This window comes from Tursiops truncatus, chromosome 6 (genome assembly GCF_011762595.2).
Source record: "Tursiops truncatus isolate mTurTru1 chromosome 6, mTurTru1.mat.Y, whole genome shotgun sequence".
In the NCBI taxonomy this organism is placed as follows: Eukaryota; Metazoa; Chordata; class Mammalia; order Artiodactyla; family Delphinidae; genus Tursiops; species Tursiops truncatus.
In genome coordinates, this window is record NC_047039.1 from 3,722,546 (window position 1) to 3,748,291 (window position 25,746).

Consider the following 25,746-nt stretch of genomic DNA (forward strand, 5'->3'; position numbering starts at 1 on the left):
CTCTTCTCGCTGTCAGAGAAGTAACTTTGGGAGGAGATAGACCCAAGGGAGACAGAGAGAAGGAGGTCCCTTAGCAGCCGTGGTGAAAAGCTGCTTACGTCTGCCTTGATCCAAGGCCAGGAGATGGGGTGAATGTGGGGACACCACCTAGATGGCTTAGCCCAAATCTTATAGCGGAGTGATGGAATTCCTTAGCCCAGTCGTATTTCTCTCTCTCTCTCTTCCTCTCAATTAGCATTGGAAGATCAAGAGTTTAGAAATCAGGACTTCAGTTCAAAATCCATGGAAAAAGAATCTAGGAACTATTCATGGAATTTTCTTCTCTGAAAGGAATTATAATTAATAATCCTTCCTGATTTGCTTCTGGGGGAACCCTAGGACCCCAAGGAATACGGGTCTACAGTATTGCGAGAATAGCATCATCTCTGAAACAGTTATCATAGGACTATACAAAGAGTTCATCTGCATGCTACTGAAAAGTACAATGTAAAGTTCTCTGCTGAAAAAGAATAGACTTTTGCTGTCTCACGTTAGATTTGAGCATCCCTGTATCATGATTCAGTTTCCCCCTTCTTCTTCTGTATTACCTGCTTCCCATCCCTCCCCTGTTCGTTTATGCTGACAACATAAACTCAGACAGGTGTAAGGTTAATAATTTTTATGTATGAGCCATTGCATTATCTTTTTTGCATCCATTATTTTGGCCTAGGTGGATTGTGAATGATTAGGGGCCACAGTTTCAATTTATTTGTTGTTGGGAAATTTGAACCCATTACTCAGTCCTAGACTAGCTCGTGCAACTTGCTAACCTTTTCTCTATTCTCATTTTATAGGAAATTACTTTCTGGGCTAGGATAATGATTTCTCTCTCCTCTTAATTGGGAAGTATATAAATTCATGAGAGGATTGTGCTAACGTGTTTTTCTTCTACCTGGGAAATAGCATTTTTGGAAAATATTTAATTGTGGAGAAAAACTAGATGTGTTTTACATGCAGGTTCAAAAGCAGTAAATGAACTAAAAAGAGAAATGGAGGGCACAGGACTGTAAATAGAGAGGATTCTTGATGTGAATGTGCCTGAATAACACCTCTTTGGGTAGTAATTATGGGTGTCTAGATACATATATAAAAATATGGCCTTGTTCTTCCTTGTTAGGTTTTCACACTGCACTTGGTACTAAAGTCCCCCAAGCCTACTTCTGTCATTCCCTTATTGAGTCACTTCGGGTCACGAAGAAGCATAATAAGCAGTGTGTTCACTCTAGGGAAGCTGTCTAATAGGTCTTTCTGCAATGATGGAAAAGTTCTATATCAGTCCAATATCCAATATGAGAACTAGAACTTGAAATGTGACTAGTTTGAAGAACTGAATTTTAAATTTTATTTAACTTTAATTGAGTTTAATTTCAATAACCATATATGGTTGGTGATTACCGTACCGAACAATGCAGCTCTAGAAGCTGTCTTTTTCCCCCCATTTTATTGAGAAATAATTGACATACATCCCTGTATAAGTTTAGGGCATACTGCACGATGGTTTGATTTATACATGTTGTGCGGTGATTACTACAATCAGTTCAGCTAACATCCATCACTTCATATAGATACGATAAAAAGACAAGAAGAAAAGAAAAAAAAATATTCCCCTTGTGATTAGAACTCTCAGGATTAACTCTCTTAACTACTTTCCTGTGTATCATACAGCAGTTCTAACTATAGTAAACCTGTTGTATGCTATACCCCTTGTGTTTATTTATCTTATAACTAGAAGTTTATACCTTTTGACCACCTTTCCCCAGTCCCCCCACCACCACCATCCCCCGCCCCACCTCTGACAACTACAAATCTGACCTCTTTTTCTCTGAGGTGTTTTTTGTTTTGTTATGTTTTTTAAAGATTCCATGTATGAGTAAGATCATACAGTATTTGTCTTTCTCTGTCTGACTTATTTCATTTAACATAATGCCCTCAAGTTTCATCCATGTCATCACAAATAATAGGATTTCCTCATTTTTTACGGCTGAATGATATTCCATTGTGTGTGTGTGTGTATACATACATACATATATACATATTAGAACTTCGTTATCCATTCATCCATCAATGTCTGCTTAGGTTGTTTCCATGTCTTGGCTATTGTAAATAGTGCTGCAATGAACATGCAGGTACAGATACCTTTTGGGGTTAGTGTTTTTGTTTCTTTTGGATATATTGCCAGAAGTGCAATTGCTGAATCATGTGTTAGTTCTATTTTTAATTTTTTGAGGATCCTCCATACTCTTTTCCATAGTGGTTGTATTATGTCACCAACAGTGCACAAGGGTTCCCTTTTCTCCACATCCATGACAACATTTGTTCTCTCTTTTTGACGATGGCCATTCTGACAGGTGTGAGGTGATGTCTCATAGTAATTTTAATTTGCATTTCTCTCATGATTAGTGTTTTTGAGTTTCTTTTCATGTACTTGTTGACCTTTTGTGTATCTTCTTTAGCAAAATGTCCATTCAGATCCCTTGACCCTTTTTAAATTGGGTTCTTTGTTATTTTTCTATTGAGCTGTATACATTCTTTATATATTTTGGATATTAACCCCTTATCAAATACATGGTTTACAAATACTTTTCCTATTCTGTAGGTTGTCTTTTCACTTTGCTGATGGTTTCTTTTGCTGTGCAGAAGCTTTTTAGTTTGAGGTAATCCCACTGGTTTATTTTTTATTTTGTTGCTTATGCTTTAGGTGTTGTATCCAAAAAGTCATTACCAAGACCCAAGTTGAGGAACTTTATTTCTGTTTTCTTCTAGGAGTTTCATGGTTTTAGGTCTTATGTTTAAAACTTGAATCCATTCTGAGTTAATTTTTGTGAGTGGTGTAAGATAGGAGTCCAATTTCATTCTTTTCCATGTGCATATCCGGTTATCCCAGCACCATTTATTGAAGAGTCTGTCTTTTCTCCACTGAATATTCTTGGATCCCTTATCAAATATTAATTGACGCAGGCGCTTGGGTTTATTTCTGGACTCTTGATTCTGTTCTACTGGTCTGTTGTCTGTTTTTATGACAACACTGTACTGTTTTGATTACTATAGCTCTGTAGTATAATGTGAAATCAGGAAGTGTGTTGCCTCCTGCTTTGTTCATTCTGATGATTTCTTTGGCCACTGGGGGTCTTCTGTGGTTCCATATAAATTTTAGGTGGGTTTTTTCTACTTCTGTAAAAAAAAAAAAAATGCCTTTGGAATCTTGATAAAGATTGCATTAAACCCATAGATGGCTTTTGGTAGTATTGACATTTTTACAATATTATTTATTCTAATCCATGGACATGAGATATCTTTCCATTTATTTGCATCAATTTTCTTTTTTTTGTAGTTTTCAGAGTAAATATCTTTCACCTCCTTGGTTAAACTTATTCCTTAGTACTTTATTTTATTTGATGCTATTCTAAATGGGATTTATTTCTTTCTCAGAAAAATTTTTGCCACTGACTTTTGTATGTTAATTTTGTATCCTGCAACCTTCCTGAATTTGTTGATTAGATCTAATAGCCTTTGGTTGATTCTTTAGGATTTTCTAGGATTTTCTAGGATTTTCTAGGATTTTAGGGTTTTCTAAATCCTAGGATTTAGGATTTTCTAAATCCTAAATTAGGATTTTCTAATCCTAATTAGAAAATCCTTTAGGATTTTCTAAAGGATTAGGATTTTCTTTAGGAAAATAAAGGATTTTATTTAGGATTTTCTATATATAAAATCATGTGATGCACAAATATAGATAATTTAACTTCTTAATGCCCATTTTTGATACCTTTTATTTCTTTACTTGCCTGATTGCTCTAGTTAGAACTTCCAGTATTATGTTGAATAGGAGTGCTGGAACTGGACATCTTTGTCTTGTTCCTGATCTTAGAGGAGAAGTTTTCAACCTTTCACCATTGAGTATGATGTTGTGGGCTTGTCATACACAGCCTTTATTATGTTGAGGTATGTTCTTTCTTTCCCTAATTTGTTAAGAGTTTTTATCATGATGAATGTTGAATTTTGTCAAATGCTTTTTCTGTATGTTGAGATGCTCGTATTATTCATTTCTTTCATTCTAGTAAGGTGATATGTCATGTTCATTGATTTGCTTATGCTGAACTATCCTTACATCCCAGGGATAAATCCCACTTGATCATGATGAATAATCCTTTTAACGTGCTGCTGTATTTGGTTTGCTAGTATTTTATTAAGAATTCTTGCACCTATATTCATCAGATATATTGGCCTGTAGTTTTCTTTTCTAGTGGTTTTCTTTTCTGGCTTTGGTATAAGGATAATTCTGGCCTTGTAAAATGAGTTTGGGACTGTTTACTTCTTTTCAATTTATTGGAAGAGTCTGGGAAGGATTGGTGTTAATTCTTCTTTAAATGTCTGGTAAAATTCTCCATAAGAGCCTAGGCTTTTCTTTGTTGGGAGATTTTTTATTATTACTTTTTCAATCTTCTTTCTAGTAATTGGTCTATTCAGATTTCCTGTTTCTTCCTGTTTCAGTCTTGGTAAACTGTATGTTTCTAAGAATTTTTCCATTTCTTCTAGGCTGTCCAGTTTGCTGGCATATAGTTGTTCATCATAGCCTCTGTAATCTTGTGAATTTCTGTGGTAAGAGTTGTAATGTCTCCTTTTTAAATTTATTATTTTGTTGATTTTTGTTGTTTCTCTTTTTTCCTTGATTAGTCTAGTTAAAGGTTTGTCAATTTTATCATTTCAGAGAACCAACTCTTAGTTTGATTAAGCTTTTCTATAATTTTTATGTTCTCTGTTTTATTTATTTCTGCTCTAATTTTTATTTCCTTTTTCTCCTGATTTGGGCTCAGTTTTTCTTCTTTTTCCAGTTCCTTAAAGCATAGAGTTAGGTTATTTATCCAGGATCTTTCTTGCTTCTTAATGTAGACATTTATTTCTATGAACTTCCCTCTTAAAACTGCTTTTGCTGCATCCCATAAATTGTGGAATGTTGTGCTTTTATTTTCATTTGTCTAAAGAAACTTTTAAGTTTCCCCTTTAATTTATTCTTTGATTCATTGGTTGTTTAGGAGAGTGTTAATTTCCATGTGTTCATGAATTTTCCAGTGTTCCTCTTGTTATTGATTTGTAGTTTCATGCCATTGTTGTCAGCAAGGATATGTGGTATGATTTCAATCTTCTTGAATTTTCCAGGACTTATTTTATGGCTTTATATATGGTCAGTCCTAGAAAATGTTCCATTTATGTTCTGTCATTGGGTAGAATGTTCTGTTAGTCCATGTGGTTTTTAGTGTTGTGCAAATCTGCTTTTTCTTACTGATTCTCTGGATAATCTATCCATACTTGAGAATAAAGTATTAAAGTTCCCAAATATTACTGTTTATTTCCCCTTTTAGCTCTGTTAATTTTTGTTGTATATATTTAGGTACTCCAGTGTTGGGCACATATTTACAATTGTTATAGCTTCTTGATGGGTTTATCCCTTTATTACTATGTAATGACCTTCTTTGTGTCTTTTTCTCATTTTGAGTTTAAAGTCTATTTTGTTTGATATAAGTATTGCTACCGCTGCTTTTTTATTGGTTACCATTTGCTTGAAATGACTTTTACCATCCCTTCACTCTCAGTGTATGCATGTCTTTAAGGCTAAAGTGAGTCTTTTGTAAGTACCATAATCACTGGATCCTGTTTTTAAATTTTTTATCCATTCAGCCATTCTGTATTGTTTAAAGTAATTATTGATAGGTAAGAATTTACTATTGCCATTTTGTTATTTGTTTTATCATCGTTTTGTAGGTTCATTGTTCTTTATTTCCTGTCCTGCTAGTTTTTTTTATGTGTGTGTTTTGTTGTCTTTTGATATCAGTATGCTTTGACTTCTTTTTCATGTTCTTCTGTGAATTGCTACTTGTTTTCCCTTGTGGTTACCAAAAGGCTTAAATAAAATATCTTAAAATTCTAACACCTTATTTTAAGCTAACAACCTAACTTCAATAGAATTCCTAACCTTTACACTTTTACTTCTCCTCCTCCTCACATTTTAGGTTACTGCTCTTACAATTGACATATTTATTATGTTGTGTAACTAATAATAGATGATTATAGTTGTGCGGTTTTTTTTTTTTACTACATTCATTTTGAAACTTTTAAACTGGAGTTGTAAGTGAATTAAGCATGACCATTACCAGATTACTGAATTTAACTTTGCCAATTATTTTACTATTATCACTGAGTTTAAACTACATTTTTATATTTGTATGATGTTAATTAGCATCCTTTTACTTTCAATCAAAGGACTTTCATTGGTATTTCTTGTAAGGCAGGTCTAGTGGTGATGAACTCCATCTACTTTTATTTGTTTATGAAAGTCTTTATCTCTTTTTCATTCGTGAAGGACAGCTTTGCTGGTATAGCAAAGCTATAACTGAAACTGGTTGACAGTTTTTCTTTCAATATTTTGAAATGTCTTCCCATTCTCTCCTGGCCTGAAATGTTTCTGTTGAAAAATCTGCCCATAGGCTTATGGGGGTTCCCTTTTAAGTAACTTATCTCTTTTGATGCTTTTAAAATTCTTTTTTTTGTCTTTGACTTTGACAATTTAATTATAATTTGTCTTGGTGTAGCCCTATCTAAGTTTGATATTTTTGGGGTCCTTTGGGCCTCATGATCTGGATGTCCATTTTTCTACCCAGGTTTAGGAAGTTCTCAGCCATTAATCCTTTAAATATACTTTCTGTCCCTTTCTCTTTCTCTTCTCCTTCTGGAATTCCTACAATGCAAATTTTGTTTCTTTTCATTTTCATTTCCCATAAATCTCATAGGCTTTTTTCACGCTTTCATTCTTTTTTACTTTTTGCTCCTCTAACTGGATAATTTCTAATATTCTGTCCTCCAGATAACTGATTGTTTCTTCTGCATGGTCAAGTCTGCTTTTGAAATTCTCTGTTGAATTCTTCACTTCAGTTACTCTATTTTTCACCTCTAGGATTTCTGTTTGTTTGTTTTTGGATGGTTTCTATTGCTTTATCAAACTTCTCGTTTTGTTCATGCATTGTTTCCCTAATTTAGTTTTCTGTGTGTCCTTGTTCACTAAACTTCTTTAAGGTAATTGTTCTGAATTATTTGTCTCACGGTTCATAAATTTCCATTTCTTTAAGATTAGTTATTAGAGCTTCATTAGTTTCCTTTGGTGGTGTCATATTTTCCTGTTTTCTTTTGTGATACTTGATCTCTTGTGTTGGTACCTACACATTTGAGTAATCAGCCTCCTCTTGCAGACTTTGCAGGTTTGCTTTGGTAGAAACAGCCCTTCACCTGTCAGCTCCTTTTGGGTTTCTGTTGGTGGCTGTTGGTAATGTCCTTAGGCAGGTGATGCCTGCTACTATGGTCTATTTTTGGATAAGGAGGCAACTGTTGAAGCTCTGAGGATGGGGACGTGGGATGTGCCCTGACTAAGAACAGTTGGCTAGAACTGCTCACTTGGTTCCCAAGTGAGGCTATAGCATGGGCTTCCTGGTTGCCTGGTTCCTCTGGTCAGGCTTATGAGATGGTCGGGACGGGGTACTTGATTCAGTAGTAGTGGGGCTCTGAATTAGCTTCCCTGCACCCAGGACAGCACCCAGAACAGCATGGCTTGTTGCTTGGGGGACCTGAACCGGGCAGGAGTGTGCACGTATTTCCCTGGTCAGGTGAGGCCACCGGTTTTGCTCAGCAGATGGGGGAGATGGGGGCTGTGCTGTCTGTTCAGGTCCCACTGTAAGCAGGGCCGTTGTGTGGGTTTATGGATTAGTTTCCCTGCCTGGACACAGTGGGAGAAGCAGCTCTAACGCTAGTAAAGCTCTTTGTTTGTTGTCTTGATTCAAGCTGGCCCACATCCCAAGTTCCTTGGTTGTTCAGGGCCCCAGCTTTGCTTTGCAAGCTGTGGAATCTGCCTGCCCTTCTCTAGGCATGAGCATGGCTGGGCCTCATAGCTCCTAGGTATTATAGCCAGCCCTTCTGGTCCGATGGATCTGGAGCCATAGCAGGTGGGGCTCTGTCTCAGCTCCCCTGCCTGTGCTGGAAAGTGAGGGACTGCTCCAGGCATCTCCCAGTTTTTCCCAAACAAAATGTCAGGCTGGGAGGGGCCAGGAGGTACCCTTAGCCTTGTTTGTGAGTAGCACAGGAGCCCTCCAGGCCAGTACTGGCTTTGCCCCAGGGGTGATCAGCTCTGCCTGCTGGTCTCTTGGCTGGAGCATTACTGGGCTACACAGCTTCTAGGCCTCCTGCCACCCCCTCTGGTCAGATGCGGCTGGGAGACACTGTCTGCCGTGGGTGGGGTGTGACTCATCTTCTTGCCTGGGAGTCGGCAAACTAGGCTCTTAGGCTGTCAAAACTCCTCACATGAGGATCTGAGTAAGGCGGATCTGCACCCTGCCATGTTTCCCGGTCAGAGTGCACCCCCGACTTGGTTCTGCAGGTGAGCAGAGCCGCTGGTTAGTCTACCGCTTCGGCACTGCAGGTGTGAACTCGCTCTGCCAAGACCCCTGTGCTGGTTGCAAGCCCCTCCCCTTCCTCAATCAGTCAGACTCCCAGTGGTTGAGCCCCAGAGATTGCCCTGCAGTCCCCATGGAGTGAGGCCAGATCAGGGGCTCCCTCAAAGAGAAACACAGTGCTGGGGGGCTGGGTGTTCCCCGTGGGCTCTCTTTTCTTACTGGAGGAACCAGAGGCTCAGGGGAGACCTGTCCACCTGGTGCTGCCCTGGCCTGGGGGAGTGGCCATGCAGTCAGTGTGTAGCCGCTTCTCTTACCTTCTAACGTGGTCTCTCTTGGTCTCTGTGGTGCAGGGGGTGCTTCAGCCTCCCCTGTGTTCTAGGTTCTCTCAGTGCTGACTTGTTCATGACTAGTTGTTAGTCGTTCTTCTAGTGAAGGGGAGGGAAGTCAGGAAGGATCTATGTCACCATCCACCTAGAGAGTCATCCACCTAGAGGATGTCGTGAGCTCTTAGCACCAGTCACTACAGTAAGTGCCTACCTCTTGTTGTGCTGTCATAACCCAGACACTTAGCCCCATGATGCTCTTTGACCTCCAGCTCTTCACTGCCTCCAGTGTACCCTCTGGATCTGAAGTTTTATAACATCAGTACACCTCCTGTAACGGAGTTTCTCAGCTTTTTTTTAATCCAGCTGAAATGTGACTTTTCCTCTTGAGGACGCACCTTCCCCAATAGCCATCTCGAGTGAAAGATGATTGTTTTGTTATATTTCATGCTCTGTAGGACCTAGTGTTGAGATAAATGTCTTTTTAGCTCCTCAGTACTGTTGCAAAACTACTTTTCCACTTTTCCTCTTTTAAAAAAATGCCAGGTAATTTGAAGTGTATGCTGTCAGTTCCCAGCACCTACAGCCAACCTGTCACTTTCACTGCCCCACTCCCACTCCTACGACTTTCACACAGACTTCTTTTCGACCATCCTTGGTAATTTCATATGGTTTCCTTCATATGGATAATTCATTTAACACTTTGGCCTCTCATATTCCTGACCCCTTCATCCATAATAATCTTTCTTCCATCTTAACAACTAACTCTTACCATCATATTGTATAACTATCCCACATTCTAAATCCCCAAATTTGAGCCCCCAGTTCTCTCCCGCAGTGTATATTCCCATTCACTTTTCCCAGGATTTTCACTTCAACAATTATTTGATGAATTGAGACCTCTGGGTCCATTGATGCTTCCACCTTCTTAATCTTCAGTACTTTCATTATATTCCTCTTTTCTTTTTTCAGTTTAGGGACCATGTCCATCACATATTCATGCCCCTGTAAAAACACTTTTCAAGCTTGCTTTTCTTGCCTTCTGTCAAAATTTCTCTTAAAGCCAAACCCCTGGATTAACCTAATTAATTACTGACAACAGTGCTGTGTATCTAGGCACTTGAGGATTGTTACAGAACACTGAACCATCAAGCTGACTTGTTTCAACTTGATCTCAAATCTCAAATGGGCACTTGATACTACCTGGCAATCCTACTGTATCTCCTCTGTAAACTTGCTTTCTTACCCTCTAAAGATCACCAGTTTGCATCTTCTCTCCTCACATTTCCAGCACACCCCTTTATGACCAGCTGATAGATTTTCCCCTGCCGTCCTGAGAAAACGCAGCTATCAGGTAGGTTCTATCCTATCTTCTAACTAGACATGCACTAGTATATCTGCGTGTGCACCCATGTCCTCTTTTTCTTCTCTCCTTTCAAAGGGTGACACCTTCACCTGTGCTCAAAATATGCTAATCCTGAAAAATTTCTCTTTCTCGCATCACCAGCTTCTCATTCTCTACTGGATCAGTTTTATCAGTATACAGATACATACTTCAGGACCACTCATCTTAAAAAATAATTCCAACCCCATAGCCTTCTCAACTCTTTTCCTATTTCTCTGCTTTTCTTATTAGCAAAACCAATTTTCTGTTCCCCAATTATTATCTTCTACTCTGCCCTCTCCTTTTTTTAACAATATCCAGCAAAGATTCAGCCTCCATGGCTTTGTTGAAATTCCATGTTGTCAAGGCTACCCACAAACCATCTTGGCATGTCTCAGTCATGAACTTACTCAGATTCTCAAGGGGATTAAAGTCAGTTGTCCACTCTATCCTTTGTAAAATGATTCTGCATCTGGACTTCCGTGACATCACACTTTCCTGTTTTTTCTTCCCCTCTGTGCTCTTCCTCAGCTCTGTTTTTCTGTCCTTTCCTTCTCTACCCGACTTACACTGAGTGGCCTCGAGGAACTGTTCCCCGTGGGTCACCTCATCCGGTCTCATGACTTTAAAAGCAGCTGTGTGGAGGCATCAACAAAGGCCTAGGTTTGCAAACTATCAGAAGCAATTAGTATTTTTTACAGTCTCTTCACAAATTACCTCATTAACTTTGTGGAGAAGGGAAGTAATAATCATAGTGTCATCTTCTCCCTCCAAAAATTATTCTGGTTTTCAGAAGCATTTTAAAGAACAAAGAAAAGAAAGAAAAAGAAAACAGAAATCAATGATGCTATTTATCCACTAAGCACATATTCCATGAACTAAAAAAAAAATTCCATTTTTTTCATAAAACATATTGTTTTGTACCTCCTTGAAATTGTTTTGAATGTAGAAGTTAAAAGTTAAATGCAGATATAACTGTTTTATTGAATTTGAACAAAAGCAGTCATTACTTAATCCTAAATAAGGCCACTTGGTACATAGGGCATAGTTAAGTTTAATCTTCTTGGCGTCTTTAACTTGATTATTTATGTTATCAAGACTCTTTGTTTAATTTTAGGGTTTTTTTAATTACATCAAAGTAAGTTTGTGGTTTTATGTGTCCTGTATAGATATTTTTACCTATTCCAAGATTACAAAGATTTTCTTCCATATTTTGGGGAGCAATTACATAATTTTAGCTTTTACATTTAGAATTAGAATCCTTTTCAAGTTAAAAATTTATGTACAGTGTGAGGTATGGTTCAAGTTCATTTTTCCCCCACCTGCGTATCTAGTTCTGTAAGTATAATGCGTCAGAAAGGTTTTGCTTCCTCTTTGAATTATCTTGTTAAAATTCAATTGACCATATATATGTTGGTCCATTTGTGGACTCTTTCTTCTTCCATAGTTTCTATTTTTAAAAAAGGAGATTTTTGTTCTAATAGCATCTTTTTTTATTTAGTTATTTTGTCAGAATTTTACAGAAGCGTATTTTTGAAAGTCTAATAGTTTTGCAAGGCTTGTAATGAAAAACTGCCATAAGCTTCATAAAGCCTCTTGCTCCCAGCCTTCTCCAGTAAGTTTCCATTATTTTCATAGCTCACGTTTTTGATATTGGCCACCACATGTTACTGTTATACTTTTACTTCCTGACTGTTTTTAGAAGTTTTAGGGATTAAATTATTTTTCTTGGTTGATTTCCTCTTCATGTTGGGACACATCTTCCTGTAGTTTGCTAAAGAAGAAAAAATTAGCATTATAAATTTTAAAAAATCCAGTTGAAATAGATATTAAAAATCCACTAGACATCTTGAAAGATAAAGTTGAGGAAATCTTCAATAAATCTCAAAAGGCATAGCAATATAAAATTGCAGAGAAATGTAAACTATAAAAGAAATTCCAGTATGTGAATAATAAGAGTCCCAGGAGGAGAGGAAAGAGAAAAGAGCAGAAAGTCATCAAAGAAATAATTCAAGAAGAATTTCCAGAACTGAATGACATGGGTTCTAGATTAAAAAGGGTCACCAAAAGTCTACGATGACTTGTGAAAACACATCCATAACAGGGTGCTTCATTATAATATTGTAGAAAACTAGATAAGATCCTTCACGTTTGCAAAAAGCATGCAACTTTTTATAGAAATTATCCAGAACCAGAAAGGCATCAGATTTCTGACTTAGAGCAGGGGGGTGGGAAACTGTGGTCCACGGGCACATTGTCTATGGCTACTTTTGTGCTACAATTGCAAAACTGAGTAGCTTTGACAGAGGAATTATGACCTGTAAAGCATAAAATGTTTACTCTCTGGCCCTTTACTGAAAAAAGTTTGCTGACACCTGCTTTAGAACAGTAGTGGAAGTTACAGACAGTAGGTTAATGGCATCAAATTTTGAAAGAGAAGTATTTTTACCTGAGAATTATACAGTCAATTAATGAAATTTGAGAGTAAAATAAAGATATATTCATATGTATAATCTCATATATTTACTTCTCAACATGTAATTAAATTCAACCCTTTCTCCCTTTGTTGTTTTTTTAAATTCCCTCTTTCCTGTTTACCTGGTATAAATTTGTTAATTTTCTCAGCCATTAAATTATAAATATATTCTAAATAATTTGGGATGTGTGAGCAGTGACTTTGACATTGAAAGCATTATGTTTTCATTGGAACCATGGAGAAAATGAGCTCAGATCCAGGATATAGAGTGGATGTGGTCACCTGCAGTGAGCTCAGATCCAGGATATAGAGTGGATGTGGTCACCTGCAGAGGTAAAATGGGCCACCCGACCCAAAATTTGGGCTGGATGTGGAGACTGGTGATACCACACACACCAAGAGTTTATGAAAAGGTTCATTCCTCATTTCACGAGGGGTTCTAGAAAGCAGAGAGTGTTTCCAAGCAGGTCCACAATGGTTTGAGAAAGCCATGAAAGGGTTGTGTAGCGTTTTAGAGGCAGGGCAGGACGAGGGTTCTCGCAGAGACTCTGGGACTTGGGTGGTCTGACCTTTCCACCAAGCCCCAGGGGAGCACAGTCCACTCTGTTACCAACTTATCCTGTAGTGGGTCAGAAAACAAAGGGGGGCAGTGGGGCTCGAAGCTGTCAAAAGTCAAACATCAAATGGAGTCAGACTTTTTGACAAGAGTCATGAAGATAATAACAGTAATTACACAAAAGCCCATCGTTCGAAGGTTGATCCTGCTTTTTTCATTTGTCGGGTTTCTTCCTTCTAATAGAGCAAAGTATTTATTTTTATTTATATTAGAGTACCCAGGAGGAAGAGTCTAGCAGTGGGGTAAGAGAGTGATCTGATGTTATTATCTGGCAGATATTAAATTTAACTTACGGGGGATGACGTATTTATTTTCTAAATAGTTTTAAAATTATGGTTTGTACTTTTAAAAGTTGTTTGCAAGGTAGATGGCTTCAGCTTTATTTGTGAGAGCAATTACTAATGTGACTCTTTACAGGGTAAATTGTAGGCCTGCAGAACATAAACAAAAGTTCTTCAATGTCCAGGGCCGATGCCTCCTGGTAGTAGAACGCACATACTCGAGGCTGGGGACCCTGTCACCTGGTCATCGTGGTGGTACCCAGCGGAGCTCTTATGTGATGTCTTTCAGATGAATTTTCAGGCAGATTAAACTTCTAGGCATAGATAACTGCATAGTTCATTTAGACCAAGTGGTGAGGCATTTCGTCTCTGTGACTGCAATACTTTTGAGTCCTTCTTTATACTATTATAGTACATCTACACGTAGTACTAAAATATCACTTTATACCTAGCTTCCCATAGGTGGGTTGCCCCTAGGTAGTAATACAAAGCCTTCTGGTTTTCTTGTTAGCATTTTGTACATAACAAATGTTTAAAAGTGGTATGAGCAGAATACCTGAATGCTTAAGTAATGTTTCTGAACAAAGTTTGAGATGATTTATTTTCAGAATTTCTTTGCTGAACCTATGAAATACTATAAAAATATTTTTTACATTCATTTCTTAAAAGTTTACGTGGTGTACGATATTGGTATTTCAATGGGAAGCTTTTGCTTGGTAGAGGCTTCTGATCACTGAGACTTAGGAAAAGTTTGTTATTTTCTAGTGCACTCAGAAAGATGGAAGACATAAGTAAGCAGTTTATGCTTTAAACCTGTGAAGAGGGATTTTAGTCATTTACTGTCTGGTCCACTGGAAATGACTCAAGATGTGGCTTTATGAATGCAGTTCCAAATATACTGGCCTTCATTGAATAGACCTAATGTACCGTCTACAGATTATTAGAAAATATTAGTAGTATCATTGGACTCTACATACATTAAAAGTCACTGTCGAGGGACTTCCCTAGTGGCACAGTGGTTAAGAATCTGCCTGCCAATGCAAGGGACACGGGTTCGAACTCTGAGCTGGGAAGACCCCACATGCTGTGGAGCAACTAAGCCTGTGCGCCACAGCTACTGAGCCTGCGCTCTAGAGCCCATGAGCCACAACTACTGAGCCCACGTGACACAACTGCTGCAGCCTGCATGCCTAGAGCCCGTGCTCCACAACAAGAGAAGCCACTGCAGTGAGAAGCCCGCGCACCACAACGAAGAGTAGCCCCCACTCACCGCAACTAGAGAAAGCCTGTGCACAGTAGTGAAGACCCAATGCAGCCAAAAATAAATAGATAGATTTTAAAAATAATAAAAAAAGTCATTATCTAAATGGTGTTGATACATTGTAAGTTTGGAGTATCATAGAAAATTTATACCAGCTTTAGGAATCAAAAGTGTTCATATGTTGTTAAAGTTTGGATTTACCTGTTTAATTTTGTTATGTCCTTTCTGGTCTCTTCAGAAAGAAACCTTTAAAATGGTCTTTCCTCTTTCCCCTTTAGTTACCACCTTTCGACTTCTCTGTCATGTATGGTATCTTGCTAATTTTAACATATTGGGTTATATATGTACTTATTATTATGCCAAATCAAATGCCTAATTATATTTTTTAAAATTTTCATGCAGCTTAATTTTTAAAACACATTACAATTTTTTTAAGTAGATATACATTGATAATAGTTATGCTTTCCTAATTACCCTTTATCATTGTTAGATGGCCTCTCTATTTCTATTAATAAGCTTTGTCTTATGTCTTTTTTTTGGGCTGCGTGGCTTGCGGGATCTTAGTTCCCCAACCAGGGATCAAACCTGTGCCCCCTGCAGTGGAAGCACAGAGTCCTAACCACTGGACCACCAGGGAATTCCTCTCTCTCTTTGTATATGTATATATATAAACAAGTTTTATTTCTTTTTCTATATATAAAACAAATTATATATATAATTTATAATTTTAAATATTTTAATGTTAATTTAAAAAACTGCAAAAGTTGAGCATATATACAAATGCCCTGAATAAATTATTTTACTATTTATTATTTTATATCTTTTTATATGTATATTATTTTATATCTTAAAAGAAACTATTGTTTTACAATCAGAGAAGACAAAAAGATAGAACACAAATGTAAATGGTGTACATGCATGCAGTTATGTATTCATATTTATTTTTACTTTGATCCAAGAACTTATAGTAAGGTTCATGGTATGTAAATTTAGATAAATCTCCTGGTTAGTATTATTTTAATGAAAATCCTTCAATTTCCTGAAACTATTATTAGGGAGGGCATATTGTGTTTAGATAACATTATACGATTAGTAAATAGAAAAATACTGGATATGAACAAGCTTTGAAACTTGTCTAAATTTTTTTAAAACTCCTTATATAGTATTAGATTTATAGATGTAATTGTCATATACAGAAGTACTCAGAAGTCAATAAAGTGCACCAAGTATCATCTGAGTTTTATAGGAACTAATTTATACAGCCTACCAATTATTTAGATTATTACTTACTTTAGTTGAAGAAATATTTATATCCTTTAGATATTGTTTTAGTAGTGATAGCTACTTTGATATCAAAACAAATATAAAACATTTAGAAAATTTTCTTTGATTAAATCTTGTGTACAAATATCCAAATTCTTAGAAAAATTAAAATGTAATACTTTCCCTTTAATCTTTCATTTGGTCTATGGTAACCACATTATTCCTTTTATTTTATAATAGGTGTACTTTAATATTTATTTATTTATTTATGGCTGTGCTGGGTCTTAGTTGCAGCATGCGGGATCTTTAGTTGTGGCATGCAGGATCTTTAGTTCAGGCATGCAAACTCTTAGTTGTGACATGCGTGCGGGATCTAGTTCCCCGACCGGGGATCAAACCCAGGCCCCCGGCATTGGGAGTGCGGAGTGTTACCCACTGGACCACCAGGGAAGTCCCAACCACATTATTCTTAATTCAATTTATTAAAAGAACTTTTTTGGTCAGCGGAATTAAGTAAATTTTTTTCCGTAAACGCAGTTTTTAAAAAACATTGAAGTAGAGTTGCTGTACAATATAGTGATTCACAACTTTTAAAGGTTATACTCCATTTATTGTTGTTATAAAATATTAGATATATTCCTTGGAGCTTATTTTATACCTAATAGTTTGTACTCTATATTGCTTTTTCCCCCCTTCCCTCTCCCCACTAGTAACCACTAGTTTGTCTTCTATATCTGTAAGTCTACTTATTTTTTGTTATATTCAATAGTTTGTTGTATTTTTAAGTTCCACATACAAGTGATATCATATAGTATTTCTTTTTCTGACTTATTTCACTTAGCATAATGCCCTCCAAGTCCATCCATGTTGCTGCAGATGTCAAAATTTCTTTTTTTTTATGACTAATAGTCCATTGTTTATATATTCCACATTTTCTTTATCCATTCATCTGTTGATGGACCCTTAGGTTGCTTCCATATCTTGGCTTTGTAAATAATGTTGTTATTGACATTGGGATGCTGGTGTCTTATTGAGTTAGAGCTTTTGGAGTTTTTTGGATATATCCCCAGGAGTGGAATTGCTGGGTCATATGGTAACTCTATTTTGAGTGTTTTTGAGAAAGCTCCATACTGTTTTTCACAGCGGTTGCACTAATTTGCCTTCCCACCAACAGTGTAGGAGGAATCCCCTTTCTCTACATTCTCACCAACTTTTTCATTTGTGGTCTTTTTTTTTTTTTTAACATCTTTATTGGAGTATAATTGCTTTACAATGGTGTGTTAGTTTCTGCTTTACAACGAAATGAATCAGTTATATATATACATATGTTCCCATATCTCTTCCCTCTTGCGTCTCCCTCCCTCCCACCCTCCGTATCCCACCCCTCCAGGTGGTCACAAAGCACCGAGCTGATCTCCCTGTGCTATGCGGCTGCTTCCCACTAACTATCTACCTTACGTTAGGTAGTGTATATATGTCCATGCCTCTCTCTCGCTTTGTCACAGCTTACCCTTCCCCCTCCCCATATCCTCAAGTCCATTCTCTAGTAGGTCTGTGTCTTTATTCCTGTCTTACCCCTAGGTTCTTCATGACATTTTTTTTCCTTAAATTCCATATATATGTGTTAGCATACGGTATTTGTCTCTCTCTTTCTGACTTACTTCACACTGTATGACAGACTCTAGGTCTATCCACCTCATTACAAATAGCTCAATTTCGTTTCTTTTTATGGCTGAGTAATATTCCATTGTATATATGTGCCACATCTTCTTTATCCATTCATCCAGTAATGGACACTTAGGTTGTTTCCATCTCTGGGCTATTGTAAATAGAGCTGCAATGAACATTTTGGTACATGACTCTTTTTGAATTATGGTTTTCTCAGGGTATATGCCCAGTGGTGGGATTGCTGGGTTATATGGTAGTTCTATTTGTAGTTTTTTAAGGAATCTCCATACTGTTCTCCACAGTGGCTGTACCAATTTACATTCCCACCAGCAGTGCAAGAGGATTCCCTTTTCTCCACACCCTCTCCAGCATTTATTGTGTCTAGATTTTTTGATGATGGCCATTCTGACAGGTGTGAGGTGACATCCCATTTTGATTTTGATTTGCATTTCCCCATTCATTAGCAGTGTTGAACATCTTTTCATGTGCCTGTTGACCACCTGCATTTCCTCTTTGGAAAAATGTCTACTCAGTTCTTCTGCCCATTTTTAAAATTAATTAATTTATTATTTATTTTTGGCTGTGTTGGGTCTTTGTTGCTGTGCATGGGCTTTCTTTAGTTGCAGCAAGCAGGAGTTACTCTTCGTTGTGGTGCACGGGCTTCTCATTATGGTGGCTTCTCTTGTGCAGAATGGGTTCTAGGCGAGCGGGCTCAAAAGTTGTGGCTTGCGGGCTCTAGAGCACAGGCTCAGTAGTTGTGGTGCACAGGCTTAGTTGTTCTGCAGCATGTGGGATCTTCCCGGACCAGGGCTTGAACCTGTGTCCCCTGCATTGGCAGGTGGATTCTTAACCTCTGTGCCACCAGGGAAGTCCCCTCTGCCCTTTTTAAAATTGAGTTGTTTGTTTCTTTGATGTTGAGTTGTAGGAGGTGTTAGTATACATTGGATACTAACCCCTTATCAGTCATATCATTTGCAAATATTTTCTCCCATTCAGTAGGTTGTAGTTTCATTTTGTTGATGGTTTCCCTTGCTGTCAAAAGTTTTTAAGTTTAATTATGTCTCATTTGTTTATTTTTGCTGTTTTTCCTTTGCTTTAGGAGATGGATCCAAAAAATATATATTTCTGCGATTTATGTCAAAGAGTGTTCTGCCTAAGTTTTCCTCTAGGAGGTTTGTAGTATCTGGTCTTACATTTAGGTCTTTAATCCGTTTTGACTTTATTTCTGTATATGGTGTCAGCAAATGTTCTAATTTTATTTTTTTACATGTAGCTGTCCAGTTTTCCCAGCACCACTTATTGAAGAGACTGTCTTTTCTCCATTGTATATTCTTGCCTTCTTTGTCATAGATTAATTGACATGGATTTATTTCTGGGCTTTTTATCCTGTTCCATTGAAGTGTATGTCTGTTTTTATACCAGTACCATACTGTTTTGATTACTGTAGCTTTGTAGTATAGTCTGAAGTCAGGGAGTGTGATTCCTCCAGCTTTGATCTTCTTTCTCAAGATTGTTTTGGCTATTAAGGGTCTTTTGTGTTTCCATGTAAATTTTAAAATTATTTTTTTCTACTTCTGTAAAAAATGCTGTTGGTATTCTGATAGGGATTGCACTGAATCTATAGATTGCCTTGGGTAGTATGGTCATTTTAACAATATTAATTCTTCTAATCCAAGAACACAGTTTATCTTTCCATGTGTGTCTTCTTCAATTTCTTTCATCCGTGTCTGATAGTTTTCCAAGTACAGGTCTTTTACCTCCTTAAGTAGGTTTATTCCTAGGTATTTGAATTATGTAAATTTTAAAATTAAAATAATTTTGTTTTTTTTAAACTTACTATTTACATTTTCACCTACTTTAAACTTAAAATTAAAGGTAAAGATTTCTCAGCTGGAAATCTTTTCTAATTTGTAAGAATAAAGTTCTTCAGAATTAGCCTTTAATAAAAATTACGTGTCCTGGGAAGGGTCTTTTTGCCGGCTGAGCAGACTCGAACCAAGATACACAGGGTTAGGCTGTTTGCACGTCTAGCTTTTAAACAAATACTGATTTCTGTTACGTTGTCCACTTGAAAATTTAAGTTCCTTTTTACTAGTTAAATTCATAGCTCAGCAGGAACACTAAACCTATATAAACCAAAATTAGATGTGAAATTCAAAAGTTAAGTATACAAAGTAGAGCTCAGTTTAAGATAACACTTTAAACTTAGTCCAAACAAGGGGGAAAAAAAAAGAAAGGAAACTTTTAAATTACGTGTTTAAATACTGATAATTTTTGTGACCAGGTGGAAGGAAAGGAGGAGGTTAACTGACCTTTTGTCCATGCATGAAATGATTGACCTTTTTATCCCTACAAATTCCGCAGTTGACCTGGACACTTATGTGAGAAAGAAGAGAAATACAAAAAGATTTAAAAGAATGGAATTCATTAAGCTTTTTCTCCCCATATTAAAATTTCCAGTAATTCCTGCTCAGATTCTTATTGTCTAGTCAACCGAGTATATGTACACTTTTTTAAGGCTTTTAATGTAAACCTTTGATAATGAAAAAATCCAGATATATTATTTAATTCTGTTATTTTTACTGAATTGTCCTCTAGTATTTAATTTCTTTTCTCATGCTAGTAAATTTATATTTATGTTCATAACAAATTAAGACACTTACAGACTTGTCTAAGGAAAGTTCTCTCACACTGAATTGGTATACTCTGCTATTTTCCTGCCAAATGAAAGAATGCTTGATTATGTCTTGACAGTTACATATGCAGGAATTTAAACATGACCTTTTTCTTCCATTGCTGCAAACTGAATGAAATACATTGAAAAAAAGTTCCTCTTCAAAATACATTTGCTCTGAGGCATTCAAGGCTTTTTACTCAGTAGTAATAAACCTAATTTCAATTAAACTTCAATTAACAAGTTGATTCATATTAAAAAAGGAAAAAGTCACCCACACTTGCTGGAGAGAAGTTTTCCTGTCTCTGTTGATTTGACCAAACAGAAAATGTGCTACATTTTCTTTCCAATAACTTTCAGAACCTTTTAAGCCTTTCCCTTTACTTTGTCTTAGAGGGAATTCTTACAGGTTCAGTGACAAAAAGAGAAGTGCTCAGCTCCACATGAATGGTAAGGTGACAGGAGTTCTCAACTCTACTCTTAAAATTCCCATTTGGGACTTATAACCTCACTTAGTGTCTGAGGATTTGGCAGTGGTGAAATTTGTCCTGTCAGTTCTCTGTTTAAATCTAAATGACAGCAGAAGTTTGCTGGGAGCATAAATAAAATTCTGCATTATGTCTACTTGTACCATTGTTAGAAGCTCTAGTTTCTGTAAGCTTTCTTAGTCTCTCACAAAAGTGAGGTAGATAATAGAAAATAATCAACACCAAAAAGATATTGTGGCTTTTTCTGACATTTTAGGGAACAGAAAATGTAAAGGGAAAAGGGACACAGAATGTCGTTCCTACTTTACAGTGAAAAGTTACCTATGCATATTCTACTGACTAACATTAGTTTCTTAAAAAAATGCTCTCAGGCCAAGAAATTGTGTTAATAATGGAGGTTAGAGATTATGTCAAAGATATAGCTATCATAGTAAAATTTGACACAAATGTCCTTGGAAAGATATCACAAATGATGAAAGTCTGCTTCATGAAATATAGAGCAGGGTATGGTTAAATTTAGTCTTATTCAGATCTTGCTTTAACTTGATAAATCAGCAAATCAAGTTCTTACTTATTGTCAGAGTTTTTATCAAGAAAGTAAGTCTCTCCAACACACAATCTTCACAAGTGAAGTACCTTTCAGTCCAGGGAGACTGTTTCCTCTTTGGGCAATAGTGTTTGCCTTCCTTGGAAAAATGGAGACCCACATGGACGCACAAATGTATACTTTCATATTTTGACTAATTTTACTTTGTAAATAACATTATGGAATATTTGACATACTAAAAAGTCAGAAGAGCAAAACAGAAAAAGACTCCCCACGTACCTGCCACACAGCCAAAGATTGAAAATATTACCAAAAAATTAAACACACGATTGTAACCTTCTCTGATCTTGTCTTCGTCTTCTGTTACTATTTTATATTCCAGTGTCTTTAGACTATTTTTAGAGATGGATGGATGAGTAGCTCCAATGAAACCTTTATATTTGAAGCCTTTCTCTTTGTTGTATGTGTTTCTTGTATGTTGGTTTACTTGTTAGTGTTGCTGGAGTGTTGGATCATGTGTTTTATACAAAACCTTTGGATAAAGAAAGATACATCTTTTGGCCATAATTCTACTATTCTTCAGCTTTAATCTATTTTCTGCAGTAATTAATTCATTCTGCTGCTTAGATTCCATTGGCTTTCTCTCTTTATTTGGACCAGTTCTCTCATATAATAATTTGGATCATTTTGTTTTGTACACATTTTTTGTTTTTATGGAGCTTTTAGCTTACTTACATTTTAAGGAAGGAATTCTTGACCTCTGTCAGATGGCCATTTCCATCAGCCTCTGAGTTATTTTGTATTCTTTGTGCCCCATAGGGCCTCCCTCTCCGTCTCTCCATCCTCCCTATTCCAAGCTGGACAGGACATTCTTGGCGACTGAGCTGAGCACACACTTCCCAGTCACTCTTTCTTGCTTCACTTCTTTGAGATCCTCAGATAACTTCCTAAGCAAAGGTGTGTCTTTGTTCTGTTGTTATGTGTGTATATTACATTGTTATGTGTGTGTATTACATTGTTATGTATGTGTGTTACATTGTTATGTGTGTGTGTTACATTGTTATGTGTGTGTGTTACATTGTTATGTGTGTGTGTTACATTGTTATGTATGTGTGTTATGTTATGTCTTTGTTATCTACTTGTTATGGATTTATATCTTTCCTCCCTCCCTTCCTTCTCTTTTCCTTTTTGTCTTTCTTTCTTTCTTTCTTCCCTATATTTTAATGGTAACTCAGGAGGAGGAGATAAAAACATATGCTCACCTGCAATCTTGGTCCAGGGGTTTTAAAAAAAAATTTTGGAAAAAGTTTCAGACTTACAGCAAAGTTGTAAAACTAGTACAAAAAATTCCCAAATGCTCTTTACTCATATTCCCCAAATGTTAGCATTTTACCACATTTACATTACTCTTTTCCCCTGAGATGTTTGAAAGTTGCAGACAAGATGTCCTTTTTTTTTCTCTAAAGACTTCGGTGTACATTTCTAAAACAGACATTCTTATACTAGTACAATTATCAAAATCAGGAAATTAACTTTGATCCTAATACCTTATAGGTAGTTAAAATGTATCAGTTGTCTAACCATTGTCCTTTATTATAGAAGAAAACTTTTTTCTTGCCCAAGGTCTAATTCACAAGCACACATTACATTCAGATGTCTATGTCTCTACTTTCCTTTACTTTGGAACACTTCCTGAGATATTTATCTTTCATAACCTTGGCATATTTTTAATACCAGAGGTTAGATATTTGTAAAATGCCCCTCAGTTTGGGCTTGTCGAATGTTTCCTCAGGATTAGATTCAGATTATACATTTTTGGTAGCAGTACATCAGAAATGCTCTCATATCCACCTCAGCGCACCTATCAAAGTGTGTATGACATCATCTGTCCCATTACTGGTGATATTAACTATGATCGCATGGTTAGAAGGGTGTTGAGGTCTCTTTAAAAACTTATAAGGGCTCTTACAGAAAGGATAGCGAATAGAAATGACCAAGTCAGGGAAGCAGAGCCACAGTGCGGTACTCCGGGAGTAAGGACCTGGGGAGTGAAGACCTGGAAAAGAGAAGATCAGATAAAGAGTTGCTAACCAGTCTTCCCGAAACACAGGGTCAGGTGGCTAGCTGATGGACCTTGCACAGAAATTCAGGATGCCGGGTGTGTGCAGTCACCAAAGTCGGGACCTGAGGGACGAACTTCGGAAAGTTCTACGGGAGCCTGTTGCATCTGTGAGTTTGTTGTCTCTGTGGACCCACAGAGAAGTTCTGGTAGTGAGTCTGGTGTTTCTGTTGCTCCGCAGAATGGGAACTATGTGGGTAAATAGGAAACACATTTTTTCTCAGTTTTCAGTTTCTTTTAAACGTTAATTGACAACAGTGCCATTTATGATTGTATTAAAATATGAAATTCCTAGGGGTATATTTAACAAAGTATGTGCCAGGTGTACACAGTGACAACTACAGTCATTGCTGAAATACAATAAAGAATCTATCTAAGTAGATACATATATATACACCACACTAATAGATTGAGAAACTCAATAGTGCTGAAATGCCAGTTATCCCCAAATTAATGTACAGTTAAATGCAATCCAAATCAAATCGCAGCCAAACTTTTTTTGTAGAAATTGACAAGCTTTTTTAAAGATAATACAGAAATAAAAAGGACACAGAATAACCAAAATTATTTTGAAAAAGAAAAACTTCTAGGATTCAACTACCAGATTTCAAGACTTTTTCTTAAAGCTATATTAATCAAGACAGGATGAGTTTTCTATAAGTACAGACATATTGATCGATGGAATCAGTCTGTACATATATGGCCAATTGGCCAGTTGCTTTTCAGCAAAATTATCTTAGTATTTTAGAAGAGGTCCAGGCAAGTCAGTGAGTAAAAGATAGTTTTTTTCCCGCCCGCAAAAGGCACTGTAACAATTGAAAATCTATATGCAACAATATGAGCTCTTATCTTTACTTGACCTCATACATAAAAATTAACTCAAAATGGATCAAAGTCCCAAGTATAACAGCTAAAATTATAAAATTTCTAGAAAAGAGCATAGGAGACATTCTTAGTGAACTTGCAACAAGTAAAAATTTCTAAGTAGAACATAAGAACCATGACATTTGAAAAATGATATATTCATTTCAACAAAAGAGTGATAATTCTGTAATACGTTATTTTTTGTCCCTGGAAAGTCAGATTGTTCTCAATTCCAGGAAGAAAAATGTAACTCAATCCTGTAAATTTTCTATTATTCAGTGTTTAAATGCTACGTTATTTATAGTGAGGAATATTCTGCATTGAAAATTATTTTTGGAGCGTTACCATTTTTGAGAAAAATAACAGTATGCCTTTCAGACATGTTATCTGTGTAATTTGGGAGGTTGGGATACAAGAGTCCACTTACGTCTTCAAATTTATTTTCCCTCACCGTACAGCAGAGGGCACAGCATAGTGTCAACCAGTTTGTTGCGTGATTGAATTAATAACTTAAAAGACTTAGGAGGACTTCTTGGGATAAACAATCAAAGGAAAGACAATTGAATATATGCTACTTAACTGAATGATACACAGGGGAGTCCACTTTTTAAAATACATGTTTACAGTCAGATGGTAAGAAAAATTATTCTTGTGTATTATTTAGAAAAGATGCTTGTTCTCCTTTACCTCTTCACAGTAAAATATATACGTTGAAAACACTTAAAATTATTGACTGTAGATAATTTGTATTTTTCATTAGGTTTAATGAGAATATAATAAACAAGTATGAAATAAAGTAATGGTGATATATGCCTATTGGAAGATAAAAGAAGTGAATTCATGAAGGATTGTGTTTAAAGCTATGCCACATGATTTCCTGAGACTTTAATCACATAACAAATTGACACAAAGAGTACTTGTCTTTTAAGAATTATAAATAGCATATGTTTTCATACTATTTTTAAGTTTTCACATTTGGCATTTACTTTCGTCTGACATTTAAGAAATTTGAGTGCAAGAGAAACAACAGCATTCTTAATATTTTAGAAAAGGTCAATTCATGTAATTTGATATCTGTAAATAACATCTTTCACTTTTAACAATGGGTCTTTGAAATCAGCTAGTTTACTGACTGGTAAATGACAAACCTGTTATAGAAAACACAGTCTCCTAGGAATTTTTAAGACTCTCATTTCTTTTCGAATTAGCAAAATCAGGAATAGATAACATCCATGGGCCTGTGAAGTCTCCCTTTTGTATTGAAGTGTTGGGCTCAATTTTAGTGCAGAACATGCAAAGGGCCAGATT

At 36.4% G+C, this 25,746-nt stretch overlaps 1 long non-coding RNA gene across 1 annotated transcript in view; it reads left to right on the forward strand.

Annotated features, from left to right (window-relative positions):
* Positions 1-25,171, forward strand: part of LOC141278855 (uncharacterized) — a 42,422-nt gene extending 17,251 nt beyond the window's left edge. Inside the window, exon 3 of the long non-coding RNA XR_012332245.1 lies at positions 23,566-25,171. This is a non-coding gene — a long non-coding RNA (uncharacterized lncRNA). The remainder of the gene's footprint in view (positions 1-23,565) is intronic.
* Positions 25,172-25,746: the final 575 nt, after the last annotated feature.